The sequence below is a fragment of the Loxodonta africana genome, chromosome 20 (genome assembly GCF_030014295.1).
Source record: "Loxodonta africana isolate mLoxAfr1 chromosome 20, mLoxAfr1.hap2, whole genome shotgun sequence".
Classification (NCBI taxonomy): domain Eukaryota; kingdom Metazoa; phylum Chordata; class Mammalia; order Proboscidea; family Elephantidae; genus Loxodonta; species Loxodonta africana.
In genome coordinates this window covers 15,429,939-15,442,541 of record NC_087361.1, presented here as the reverse complement: position 1 = coordinate 15,442,541, position 12,603 = coordinate 15,429,939, and positions in this window count along the sequence as shown.

Genomic DNA, 12,603 nt, shown 5'->3' with positions numbered 1-12,603 from the left:
ATCCAATTAAAAAATGGGCAAAGGAATGTACAGACACTTCACCAAAGAAGACAAGCAAGCAGCTAACAGACACATGAGAAAATGCTCCTGATCACTAGCCATTGAAGAAATGCAAATCAAAACCACAATGAGATACCATCTCACCCCAGCATTACTGGCATAAATCAAAAAAAACAGGAAATAACAAATGTTGGAGAGGCTGCAGGGAGATCGAAACTCTTATGCACTGCTGGTAGGAATGCAAAATGATACAACCATTTTGAAAACTGATATGGTGCTTCCTTAGAAAGCTAGAAATAGAAATACCGTATGATCCAGCAATCCCACTCGTAGGAATATACCCTAGAGAAATAAGAGTTATCACACGAATAGATATTTGTACACCCATGTTCACTGCAGCATTGTTCACAATAGCAAAAAGGTGGAAACAACCTAGATGCTTATCAACAGACGAATGGATAATCAAACTGTGGTACATACACACAATGGAGTATTACACGATGATAAAGAACAAAGATGAATCTGTGAAGCATCTCATAACATGGAGGAACCTGGAGAGCATTATGCTGAGTGAAATAAATCAATCACAAAAGGACAAACATTGTATGATACCATTACTGTAAAAACTCATGAGAAGGTTTACACACAAAAAGAAACAATCATTGGTTTTTACGAGGGAGGGGAGGGGTAGGGATGGAAAAACACTTAATAGACAATAGATAAGTGGTAACTTTGGTGAAGGGTAAGACAGCACACAGTACTGGGGAAGCCAGCACAACCTTGCACAGGTCATGGAAGCTCCATAGACACATCCAAACTCCCTGAGGGACTGAGCTGTTGGGCTGAGGGCTATGGGGACCACAGTCTCGGGGAACATCTAGCTCAATAGGTATAATGTAGGTCATAAAGAAAATGTTCTACATTCTACTTTGATGAGTAGCATCTGGGGTCTTAAAAGCTTGTGAGTGGCCGTCTAGGAGACTTCACTTGTCTCACCCCTTCGGGGGCAAGGAAGAATGCAGAAAACTAAAGATACAAGGGAAAGATTAGTCCAAAGGACTAATGGACCACAACTAGCACAGCTTCCACCAGACTGAGTCCAGTACAACTAGATGCCGCCCGGTTATCACCACCGACTGCTCTGACAAGTCATCACAATAGAAGGTCCTGGATAGAGCTGGAGTAAAATGTAAAACAAAATTCTAATTCAGAAAGAAAGACCAGACTTGCTGGCCTGACAGAGCCATGAGACACCCTTAGAATATGGCCCCTGGACACCCTTTTAGCTCAGTAATGAAGTCACTCCTGAGGCTCACCCTTCAACCAAAGATTGGATAGGCCCATAAAACAAAACATGACTAAAGGGGCACACCAGCCCAGGGGCAGGGACTTGGAGGCTGGAGGGAACAGGAAAGCCGGTAAGAGGGAAACAAAGCTGAAAAAGGAGAGTGTTGACGTGTCAGGGGGTTGTTAACCAATCTCACAGAATGATGGGTGTACTAACTGTTTAAGGAGAAACTGGTTTGTTCTGTAAACCTTCATCTAAAGTACAATAAAAATTTTTTTTAAATAAGCTACTGAAAATGAATTTTGTATTAATTTTTTATGAGCATTATATAATGAAAACATTTCTGATGAAAGAAAATTGAAGGGTTCAAGGATAAAAAAAACATATAACTGAGGAAAAAAATATTCTGTATACATGTGTTTGTCAATATGTGCTTACTTCCAACTCTGAAATGTTTTTCTGAGCTAATAAAAATTCAGATAAATTTTCTTACTATGTCAACGAGGTATAGTATGACACTAAAAATTATGAGAAATGAGAAACAGTGAACTCAGAGTGTCACACTACAAAAGTAGAATAAGAATGAGAGGACTCCCCTCCCCTCCTCACCTCAACCCTCCATCCACAGAAGAACTTGGTCAGGGTATACAACAAACCATGTAACAACATCGAGAGGAAGCCCAAAGATTTCAGGAAGAAACATTCTTCTTCTTGTGATCCAGCTTTCCTAAACAGCAAGTGTCCTTCGATCTTATTTCTTAGCTCACCTGTCTCATACCACTCAAACCGCAAAGCAATGAGGCTGTGGTGTCAGCGTGTAGATTGTGTGACAGGCCATGGAAGAAACTCAGTGTTTTGTTCAAGTTCCTGGTTGACTCATTCCTTCCACTGATCTTCCTCTAATTTGGTGGGAGTCGTGGAGAAACAGGAAGTTATCTGGGTCCTTGTTTTTTAGTTAGGTCACTTTACATTCAGGTCCCTGTTCTAGTAATTGGCAAAACAAAAAAAACCATATGGAGGTTTTTCTGCCATGGCTAGTGTCCTTTTCAAATTGTCTATAACATATTGTTGTTGTTAGGTTGTTAGGTGCTGTGGAGTTGGTTCCAACTCACAGCAATGCTATGTACAATAGAAAAATAATGAAATAATAATAATAATAAAGAATAAAATATAATGTGAAGAAAATGAAGTAGAACTATAAAAACTGGAATATGTTTATTTACTTATTTTTTTTTTTTAGCTTTCTTCCTGTGTAAACACAGATATGCTCAAGTTCCTACGTAACTCATGAGGTATCTCTGTGATTGAGCCTGAGGACTACTGTGTCTAGAAAACATAACCTCAGAAACAGCAGTCAAATTGTTAAACGGTCATTGATGATTTATATGTAACTTCTAAACTCTTAGGCAAAAACTTCAGCGAGGTCACACATCTGGAACATTGTCCAACCCCTCACCCTCTGAAACACCTTCCCTATACATATACCTGGAAACCCTGGTGGCTTAGCGGTTAAGAGCTACGGCTGTTAACCAGAAGCTTGGCAGTTCGAATCTACCAGGCGCTCCTTGGAAACGCTACGGGGCAGTTCTACTCTGTCCTATAGGGCATATACCTTGTCGTTTCTGAAATTTGTGATGCTACAGTTTAAATTTCATGAACAGTAGTTTTCCTTTTTAGTATAAATAGAAAAGATACTTGAGTATCACACAAAAAATTCTACGACTCTTTAAGAACTAATTAGAACCTGTTAGATAATCCTTTTCTCTAAGCATGCCTGATTTCTCTAAGAGAGAACTAGTTAGAAGGTAATGTTTATTTAATTAATGTTAACGATGAGGTTAAAGACAGGAAGGAGGCCTTCAGAAAATACTGATAAAGTACTGGCAACTCGTGATAAAAATGAATGTAACAGAATGGAAAGTTAGTTCGGATAAGAAACACCTCTACGATGAAAGGAAATCCTGGTAGCTAGTGGTTGCAAGCTATGGCTACTAACCATAAAGGCTGGCAGTTCAGATCACCAGGCGCTCCTTGGAAACCCCATGGGGAAGTTCTACTCCGTCTTATAGGGCTGCTATGAGTCGGAATCAACTCAACAGCAATGGGGGTTTTTTTGTAGCTGTTGTTCTGTGATAAAAAATATGCATTATTCAAGTGATGTTCTGAGACTTTAAAAACATCCAGGACTTTTACTTTCTAATACTTTTATTAATCTAATAAATGCACTCAGTTTTTTAAAACCCAGATAGTACTAAAGGAGTTTTATAGGGAAGACCAGCAATGCCCTATCCATCCACGGTCCTGTTCTCCAGAAACAATCATTCTTAAATCCTTTAGCTGTTTCTTCTGTTATTTACCTCTGTGTTTCTAAATACAGCTTAATCTCTTATCTGTTTGAAGATATTAATAAGAAGTCTGCTGATCTTTCTTTCTCCTACTTGGAGACAGGCCTCAAATGTCTGATGATTCTTGGCCATCCATACCTACAATGAGGCGCCAACAACCTGCCTGGATGCTCTGGGTGTTCAGGTGGGAATACCAAAGTTTCCAAAGTAAAAAAAAATTTTTTTTTTTTTGGAGAAACTACTCACTTAAAGAATCCTTGAATCTCCTGCCTGGCCTGGAGGCCCAGTTTGTACGGCGGAAGTGGGTGGTCACAGGTTAGAATACATCTCCACCCACCCTGACCCACTCCCCACTCTTTCTACTTCCCCAGTCCCCGTCAGTATCTCACTTTCAAGAAATCCTTTATGTTCAACCCCAGCCTGTCCTCCGCCTTTGAAAGTTTTAAATAACGGGGAAATGCGTAAGGTATAAAATTAAAAGGAAAAGGTCAAGATACAAAACTATATGTGCAGTATGTGTGAACTATATTAAGACATGTATAAATAACGAAGAAGATACACAAAACTATTAACAGTGGTTATATCTGAGTGATGGAATAAAATGTGATGGTTATTTTTTCTTGATACTTTTGTTTATTCTCCAAAATCTCCACAAAGTAAATACATTAAATATTAGGGGAAAAAATTTTTTTACAGAAACACAACCAAACCCACAGAGGTACAAGTTGATATCAGAGCAAGAGAACTTTTCTGATCCAGATTTAAAAGGATTTTGATTAACTATTTAGCATATACATATTAATATTTAGAAAATAGGAGTACGATATTAAGAAATAGTCTATTGCAATGCTGAAATTTTGAAATAGCCACTTGTATACCAGAAAAAAAAAAAATTTTTTTTTTTTTTTTTATACCAGCACCCAGCTCAAGAAATACAACACAACTAACCACTTCGAAACCCTGAGTGAGCCCTGCCTCAAGCCGATTCCCCACCCTTGAATTTGGTGTTTGTCATTGGCTTTTTATTAGAGTTTTGTCACCTGTGGCTATCTCTAAACAATCTGTGGCCTAGCTTTGCATCTATTAAATTTTGTACAAATGGAATCGTACTGTCTATATTATTCTGCTGGTTGATTTTTTCACTCAATATTACATTTGTCAGATTTATACACATTAATGTCCATTGCTCTGTCATACATGAGGAGGCCTGGTGACACAGTGGTTAAGCGCTCGGCTGTTAACCAAAAGGTCAGCGGTTTCAAACCCACTAGCTGCTCTGTGGGAGAAAGGCGTGGCAGTCTGCTCCTGTAAAGATTAAAAAAAAAGACAAAAACCCACTGCCATCGAGTCGATTCCAACTCATAGCGACCCTATAGGACAGAGTAGAACAGCCCCATAGGACTTCCAAGGAGCACCTGGCGGATTGGAGCTGCCGACCTCTTGGTTAGCAGCCGTAGCACTTACCCACTAAGATTACAGCCTTGGGTGTGAGTTGAAATCAACTCGAGGGCACTGGGTTTGAGTTTTTGGTTTTTTATCACGCAATTCTACTCTGTCCTATAGGGTCGCTACGAGTCGGAATCAACTCGAGGGCTCCGGGTTTGGGTTTTGGTTTTTATATATATATCTATAGATAGATAGATAGATAGACTTAAATTTATAAGTCTATAAATAAATTCTGGTATATTAATAAAATGGAATGCTATAGACTGTATGAGAGATACACATACGTGATATATTTACATATTCTTTCATTGATTAAAGTCGGGTTGTTTACTGATTTTTGTTTTTACAGTTTAACCTATTCTTTACTAACTCTTATACCTCTTCTTTTTTCTTTTTGCATAAACCACGAATTCTATTTTCTTGAGCACACCTGCTCCCCCTACTGGTTCTTGAGCACACCTGCTCCCCCTATTGGTTCTTGAGCACATCTGCTCCCCCTACTGGTTCTTTCGAGAATTTAATCTTTAAGCGCAACAAGAAACTAGAGATAGACACTGGGATGTTAATGGAAATAATTTTTTTGTTTAAATTTCAGTGCATAAGAAGACCTTAGTAATTTATGGCCCAGGATTTTTTTATAATTGCATTGAATTCCCAATTTATCAAACATGTTAACATAGAGCATGTATTATTTTAGCATCTTCTCTTATATTTAGAAACATAGCTATTGTAGCATTTTAACCCCTATTACGATCACATCCAACTTGTCCTTTTCTGTTTCCTTTTTCCTTATTCCATGTGTCCAGTGAGCTGCTTCTTATCAGCCTTCCCTGACGCCTCTTTTCATGCTCATTTCTCTGCTCTCAAATTCAGTCTTTTCTCATTACACAATAGCCACTTCCTTGGGTAGTACACCTCCTCCCACTTTTTCGGTTATCACCTCCACACAATTACAAAATTCGGGTTTCTAGTCTGAACTTCCCTCCCAAGCTCTAGACTCACATTTCCAAACACCTGCATAGATGGCTGGCAGGTGTGCCAAACTCATCGAAACAGCCACCTCCTTTCTTATTTCTGTTAAGGGCATCTAACCAGTTATCCATTGCTGTTTAACAAACTACCCCAAATTTAGAGATGTAAAACAGCAACCATTCAACTTTGCTCCCAGTTATGTGAGCCAGGAATGCAGAGGGCGCCTCAGCGATGGCTTGTCTGCTCCTCAAGGCCTGGGGCCTCAGCTGAGAAGACCCAGATGGCTGAGGGTGGAATCGTCTGGAGGTTTTTACTCACAGGTCTGCACCTAGGCTAGAATGATGCAAGGGCAAGGCTCTGTTTGGACTGTGGACCAGAGCGCCTACATGTGCCTCACGACACGTGTCCAACAAACAGCTGTCTTAATCAGAGTTCTCTAGAGTAACAGAATCAGTAAGATAGGGAGAGAGAGAAAGAGAGAGAGAAAGAGAGAGAGACAGAGAGAGACAGATGGGGTAGGGGTAGAGGGAGGAAGAGAGGGGGAGGAAATGAAAGAGAGAGGCTGATTAATTCAAGAAACTGGTTCATGCGATTGTTGAGGGCTGCCAGGATCTGTAGGTCAGGCAACAGGCTGGAGATTCCTATAGTCTTGCCTCCCAAAATTTGTAGGTCAGGTGAGTGGAAGAGTGAAGCCTCCCCGCTGTCTATTTATAGTCCAGAGGCAGAATACACCCTAGGGAAAACTCCCTCTTTGCTCCTAAGGCCTTCAACTGATTGGTGAGACCTGCCCACGTTATGGAAGGTAACTGTTTTACTTAAGGCCAACTGATTTCATCACGTGTAGCTACTTCACAACAGCACCTAGGCTAGTGTTTGACCAAACACTGGGGATTAGAGCCTAGCCAAGTTGACACATAAAATTTTCCATCACGATGTAGAAGCAACATGCTTTTTTCTGACCTTGCCTCAGAGGTTCTGTGGTGTCACTTCACCCACAGTCCATTGGTACAAGCGAGTCACTAAGGCCAGCCCCAGATTCAAGAAGAGGAACTTAGATCCCTACTCTCAATGGGAGAAGTGTCAAGAAATTTGTGGCCATCTTTAAAACTGCCACACTCCAAACCACAAAGTAGACTTGATTCTTTCCCTCATTGCTCTTTTCAAACCCTGTAGCATTTACCTTTGAACTGTCTCTTGGCTTCCTTCCTCTGCCCATTGACACAACCCTACTTTGATCCCTCATTCTCTCTCATCTGAACTTTTCCAATACTCTGCTTTCCTCTGGTCTTTCTCCCTCCCTTTAGAATCATTTCCCCAAGTCCTATTATCACTACCCTGATCAAATATTCTAACCTCCCCTTCTCCTACAGACAAGATTATAAACTCAGCCTTACATTCAAAGCAGTCCACCATTTGACTCCTACCTTTCTTTTTAGACTGTCTTCTTCTACATTCCTTCCATGCACCTCATCTTCCATCATACTCCCACCACTCACCCTTTTGCTGACCATTCTCTGTCCAATCTGGTGTTTTGCCAACGCAGCTGCTAGCTCTCCTTGGGATCTCTATACTCCTGTCTATCCTTTCATGCCCAGTTTTCAGATCTCCTCCAAGAAATTTTGTTTGGAATCAACGTAGAGGGTCAGCGATAAAGAGGAAGACTCTCAGTGAGATGGACTGACACACTGGCTGCAACAATGGGCTCAAACATAGCAATGATCATGAGGAAGGCACAGGACCTGACAATGTTTCCTTCTGTTATACATAAGGTTGCTATGCGTCAGAGCCAATTCCACAGCACCCAACAACAATTACAACAACAGCAATTGCTCCTATCTGTATTCAATGCACACTCTATCTTGCAATATATTGTGGTTTCAAGCCTAATATTGTTTGGCTGTGTGTATAACTGTGTTATCTCTAGGTTGCAAAGACAGAAGTTCCCAGTTTATATCTCTTAAAAGCCCTTTTAGAAATTGTTTTCAAGGCTGTCTTGTATCATCTCTGGCACGAGTATCAATTATGTATGTAAAATCTCACGTTTTTAAATTTGGCCCTTCTTCCCAAAGAAATACACATATAAAATTATAATTTCATAGTAAACCCAAATTAACACATTTAAGTTAGTGAAGCTTAAACATGTACAAACAAATGGCTTGACTAAATTCCCTTGTATTGCTGCTTGAAACCAAGTCATCGGTTATGCAATATAGAACCTCCAAAACTTGTTTCTACAGGTGGCTTTATGTTGCATATGCACTAACATACGCCAGCACAGTAACGTAATTAAAGCGCATTCCATCTTCCAATCCATGTACTGGGTTCTACCTAGAAGTTAAGCTCATTCAAACAATATTTTTAATAATTCTTCACCTGGCAATCCCCTTTCACTTTGAAAACCTGTTTGAACATAACACTTCACATAATTTAACTCACCATGGTTTCGACAAGTTGGCATAAATACAACCATTTAGGAAAGCAAATTGGCTTTGTAGTAAGAGTCGCAACGTTGACTCTGCCATGGATGCGTTTATAAAATGTTTGGGGAGTTATTAAACTACATTCACAAATACAGCTGAACCAGCTGAGTGCCTCTATTACTTAACAGCAAGTGAATAATACATTTGTAAATAGAAGTCTTCATAGTAATTCATCTAGGATCAGGTCTAGTCACGACTGCTTCCATTTTCCAGTTTGTTGAGGCAACCATCCAGAGCCTGCACGGCGAGTCCTTGGTTCCAGCATGAGGCTTTTGGAATCCGCTCCACATCTATTGCTGGACATCCTTCTAGCCATGAGTATAACATGCAAATTCAATTCCATTTTATCAATCTCTTATAATTCAAGCTGTAGTTTTAACTATTAAAAATAACTAATCGAGTAGATATTCTCAAGGAACATTTAAATTAAAAATTATCTATATTAATACAAATAATTTCATTAACTTCTGCTCAAAGTTGTTTTTACTCTTTAATGTGTATTTGATCTTATATGTAATTTAACATTAGGGTGGTACTTAAAAATAATGTGAATATTTCCAGGAAACAAAGAATAAGGACCTACTTTTCATCTTTTAACACCCCCCACCCTGTGTTGGTAATGTGAGAGAGATATGGTATCACACTTCTAACCGAAAGACTCATGGGAGGATAAATCATAAAGAAACGGATTACCATATTTTTACACAAATAACACATGCCTTCTCCATTTGTTTGCCAAACACACCCTCCCTGCCATGAGGTATTATCACAAGCGTGTGATGCTATTTTTTTTTTTTTAACATATTTGGCTTCTTTCTAATCTGGTACTCTGGAGCATGCAGAAGTGATTATCTCACTTAAACACTCAGTTGAGTAGGGGGTAAGAGGAGCATAGTAGTTAAACTGCAGTAGGTCTGGGTTCAAATCTTATTTCTACAAGTTACTAGCTATATAACTCGATGCAAGTTAGCTCACTTCTTCAAGTTGCAATAGTTTCCATCTGTAAAATAGGCATAATATAGAGCCTATCAGATGTTTATTTGTGAGAATTAAATAAGAAAATGATTGTGAGCACTTTGCACAGTGTTTAGCATATCATAAACCTGCCAAAAAAAAAAAAAGCTATTTAAAATCCTGCAAATTTCTGATATACACAGTCTTTCTCTCATTACAGGCAGAGTCACGGCCCGTTCAGTAACCTAAGGCACATGAAATTGCTGTAAGCAGTTAGTTAGCTTAGAAGGTGAGATGCTTTAGGGCTTTTGTGATATGCGTGAAGCCAAAGATTACAGTATTTCTAAACATGCCTGGTCCCAAAACAGAAGCTATAAATCTATTACAGATTACTCTGTCCCTGCTAATGTCTTGGCTTTGGAAAGAGAACATTCATCATTTGGTATGCCTGTTAGTTGGAAAGAACTAATGTTACAATAGAATATTAAACATATTAATATGTTCTAATTTTAGGCACAGGGTTTTTTTTTGTTTTTAAAACCACCCTACAAGGTAAATAATACCATCTCCATTTTACAGATACAGAAACTGATAAACTAGAGAGGTTTAATAACTTGTTCATCATCACTCAACTAATGAATGGTAGAACTGGGACCGGAACCCTGGTTTACCTGATCCCAAAGACCATGCTCTTGGCAACTACTTACTGCCAATTTACTTCAAATAAGGTAAGGCAACTCCATCCTAGAGGTAGGATGATCCTTTTTCCTCAACTCCGGCTCCCTCTGCCCCTTCCCCCGGTCCCTAACTCAAGCCTTGTGCTCTCCACTCAGACTCATGCTCCCTCTAGACCTAAAAAGCAAAGGACTTGTAGATGCAAAGGCTCTAAGCCATGCAGGCTGGGCTAAGCCAAACAATTTGCCACAGTTTCTCTGAGTTAGATGACTGGCCGACACACCCCTTCCATGGATCAAGAAAGACTATTATTTTGAATTCAAGTATACTCACTATCAATTCTTACTTAACAGCATGAACAAAGCTCAAGATTGGGTCAACTAAGTGTGTATTCATCCTGAAAACTAATAACAATGTATAATTTTCTGAGATCTAAAATAACTCTGGCCTATTGTTGGTAGAGGTCTTGTGTAAGTAGATTTTAAAGATGAGTTTTGTAATCAAATATAAATTATAGCTACAAAATACCTTCTGACTACCTCTCCTACACCTGATTGATCAGAGTATAACACTCATAAAAGTGATTATACACATAAAAGGATGTTCATTAAAGTGTTACTTATGATAGCATCTGGAATAGACTCAAATACTCATCAACTGGTGAGTGATAAACAAACTGTAGTACATCGCACGATGTAATACTACTGAGCAATACAGAGAAATGGACTACCAATACATATAAAATGGATAATTTTCAAATGCGTTACGCTAAACGAAAGAAGCCAGACTCAAGAAGTTACATACTGTATGATTTCATCTACATGACATTCTGGAAAAGGCAAAACTACAGGGATAGAAAACAGATCAGTAGTTTGCAGAGTCTGAGCGTGAGGGTAGGGGATTGGCTACAAAGGGGCACGAAGGAATTTTGGGGGCTGATGAGAATATTCTCTATTTTCCTTACGGTGGTGATTGCATGACTGTGTGCATCTGCCAATATTCATAGAACTGATCACCTAAAGAGGGTGGATTTACTGTATGTAAACTATTCCTTAATAAACCTGACTTTAATAACAAAATGTTATTTATGATAGTGAAAAAATCAGAAACAAACCAGATGTCAGGAACAGTGCACAGGCTGACTAGATTGGGTAAAATGAAATGCTATAAAACCATCAAAATGACTTGGATGCATTTTATTGACATTAAAAAAATTCTGCATGTTAGTTTAAAACAGTTGTTTATAGTATGTTTAGTATGAGGCTGTGCATGATAAAAGTATCAGCAAGAAGTACATAATTAAATGTGTTAATAAGGACTGTCACTAAAAAAAAAAAAAATGTCACTAGGTGGTATGATTTTATCTGATTTTTAATTCTATTTTCTTTCTACTTATCTCTCTTTTTTTTTAATTTTTCTATTACTTGCATTTTTTTTTCCCCCTCCTTTTAAATGGCAATAGGATTAGAAACACTAGTACGGTAGATAGAAAGTACTGGTTAGAAATTTGCTCCCAAACATTACAACTCCTGCTTCCTACTCTTTACGATCACTAGTGTGCCTGTGTGAGGCAGCAGGAGTCAGGTGTTCAGTAATGTGCCCATGGAACAAAGAAATGCAGGCCAGGCCATTTGGAGGTACAGCCTGAGCCCCCAGTAAACGCAGAGTAGATGTCACCAAGAATTTGAAAGAAAAATTCACTTTGAATAAGCAGCAGAAGGATCTATTTTTAAGTAGTTACGCAGTTGTTATTTTTTTCCAGATACGGCCTCTTTCTTAGTAAAATTATATGATTATTAAAGAGCAAAAAAAGTTGCACACAAAAAAATTTCAAATTTTGCCTTAGTGTATTTCCCAGCACCTAACAACCTTAAACAAACCATGTAGGCTATCAGATCTACAATAAGAGACTACTTTTTATTTTAAAAGGAGAGAATTGTTCCTATACACTTCTCGCTTATTGACTATTGCATTATCCAACATTTTGCATTTATGACAATAGTAAAAAATCTACTATTTTGCACATTAACAATGTACATCTGGCAATAACTAATGTTGAATCGAAGGTGACTAACACTGGCTGTGATGGTTAAGGTTATGTGTCAACTTGGTTGGGCCATGACTCTCAGAGGTTTAACAGTTACGTAATGATGTAATATGGTGGTTATGTAATGATGTAGTCATCCTCCATTTTCATATAACACCAATTTTCACGTAACGACCTGGCTTTGAAGCCTAACCATGTCGATAAGTGAGGAGTGGGTGTATTTTTATATTAAACTTTTTTTCATCAGCCTCATTGTTTGATGAGTTTTGATAAATGCACAGTCCTGTAATCCCACCTCAATCAATACACAAAACATTTCTGTCAACTCAAAAGGTTCTCTTTGCCCTTTCATGGTACATTCCTTTCCTTCCTTCCCCACCCTCGGCAACCACACAA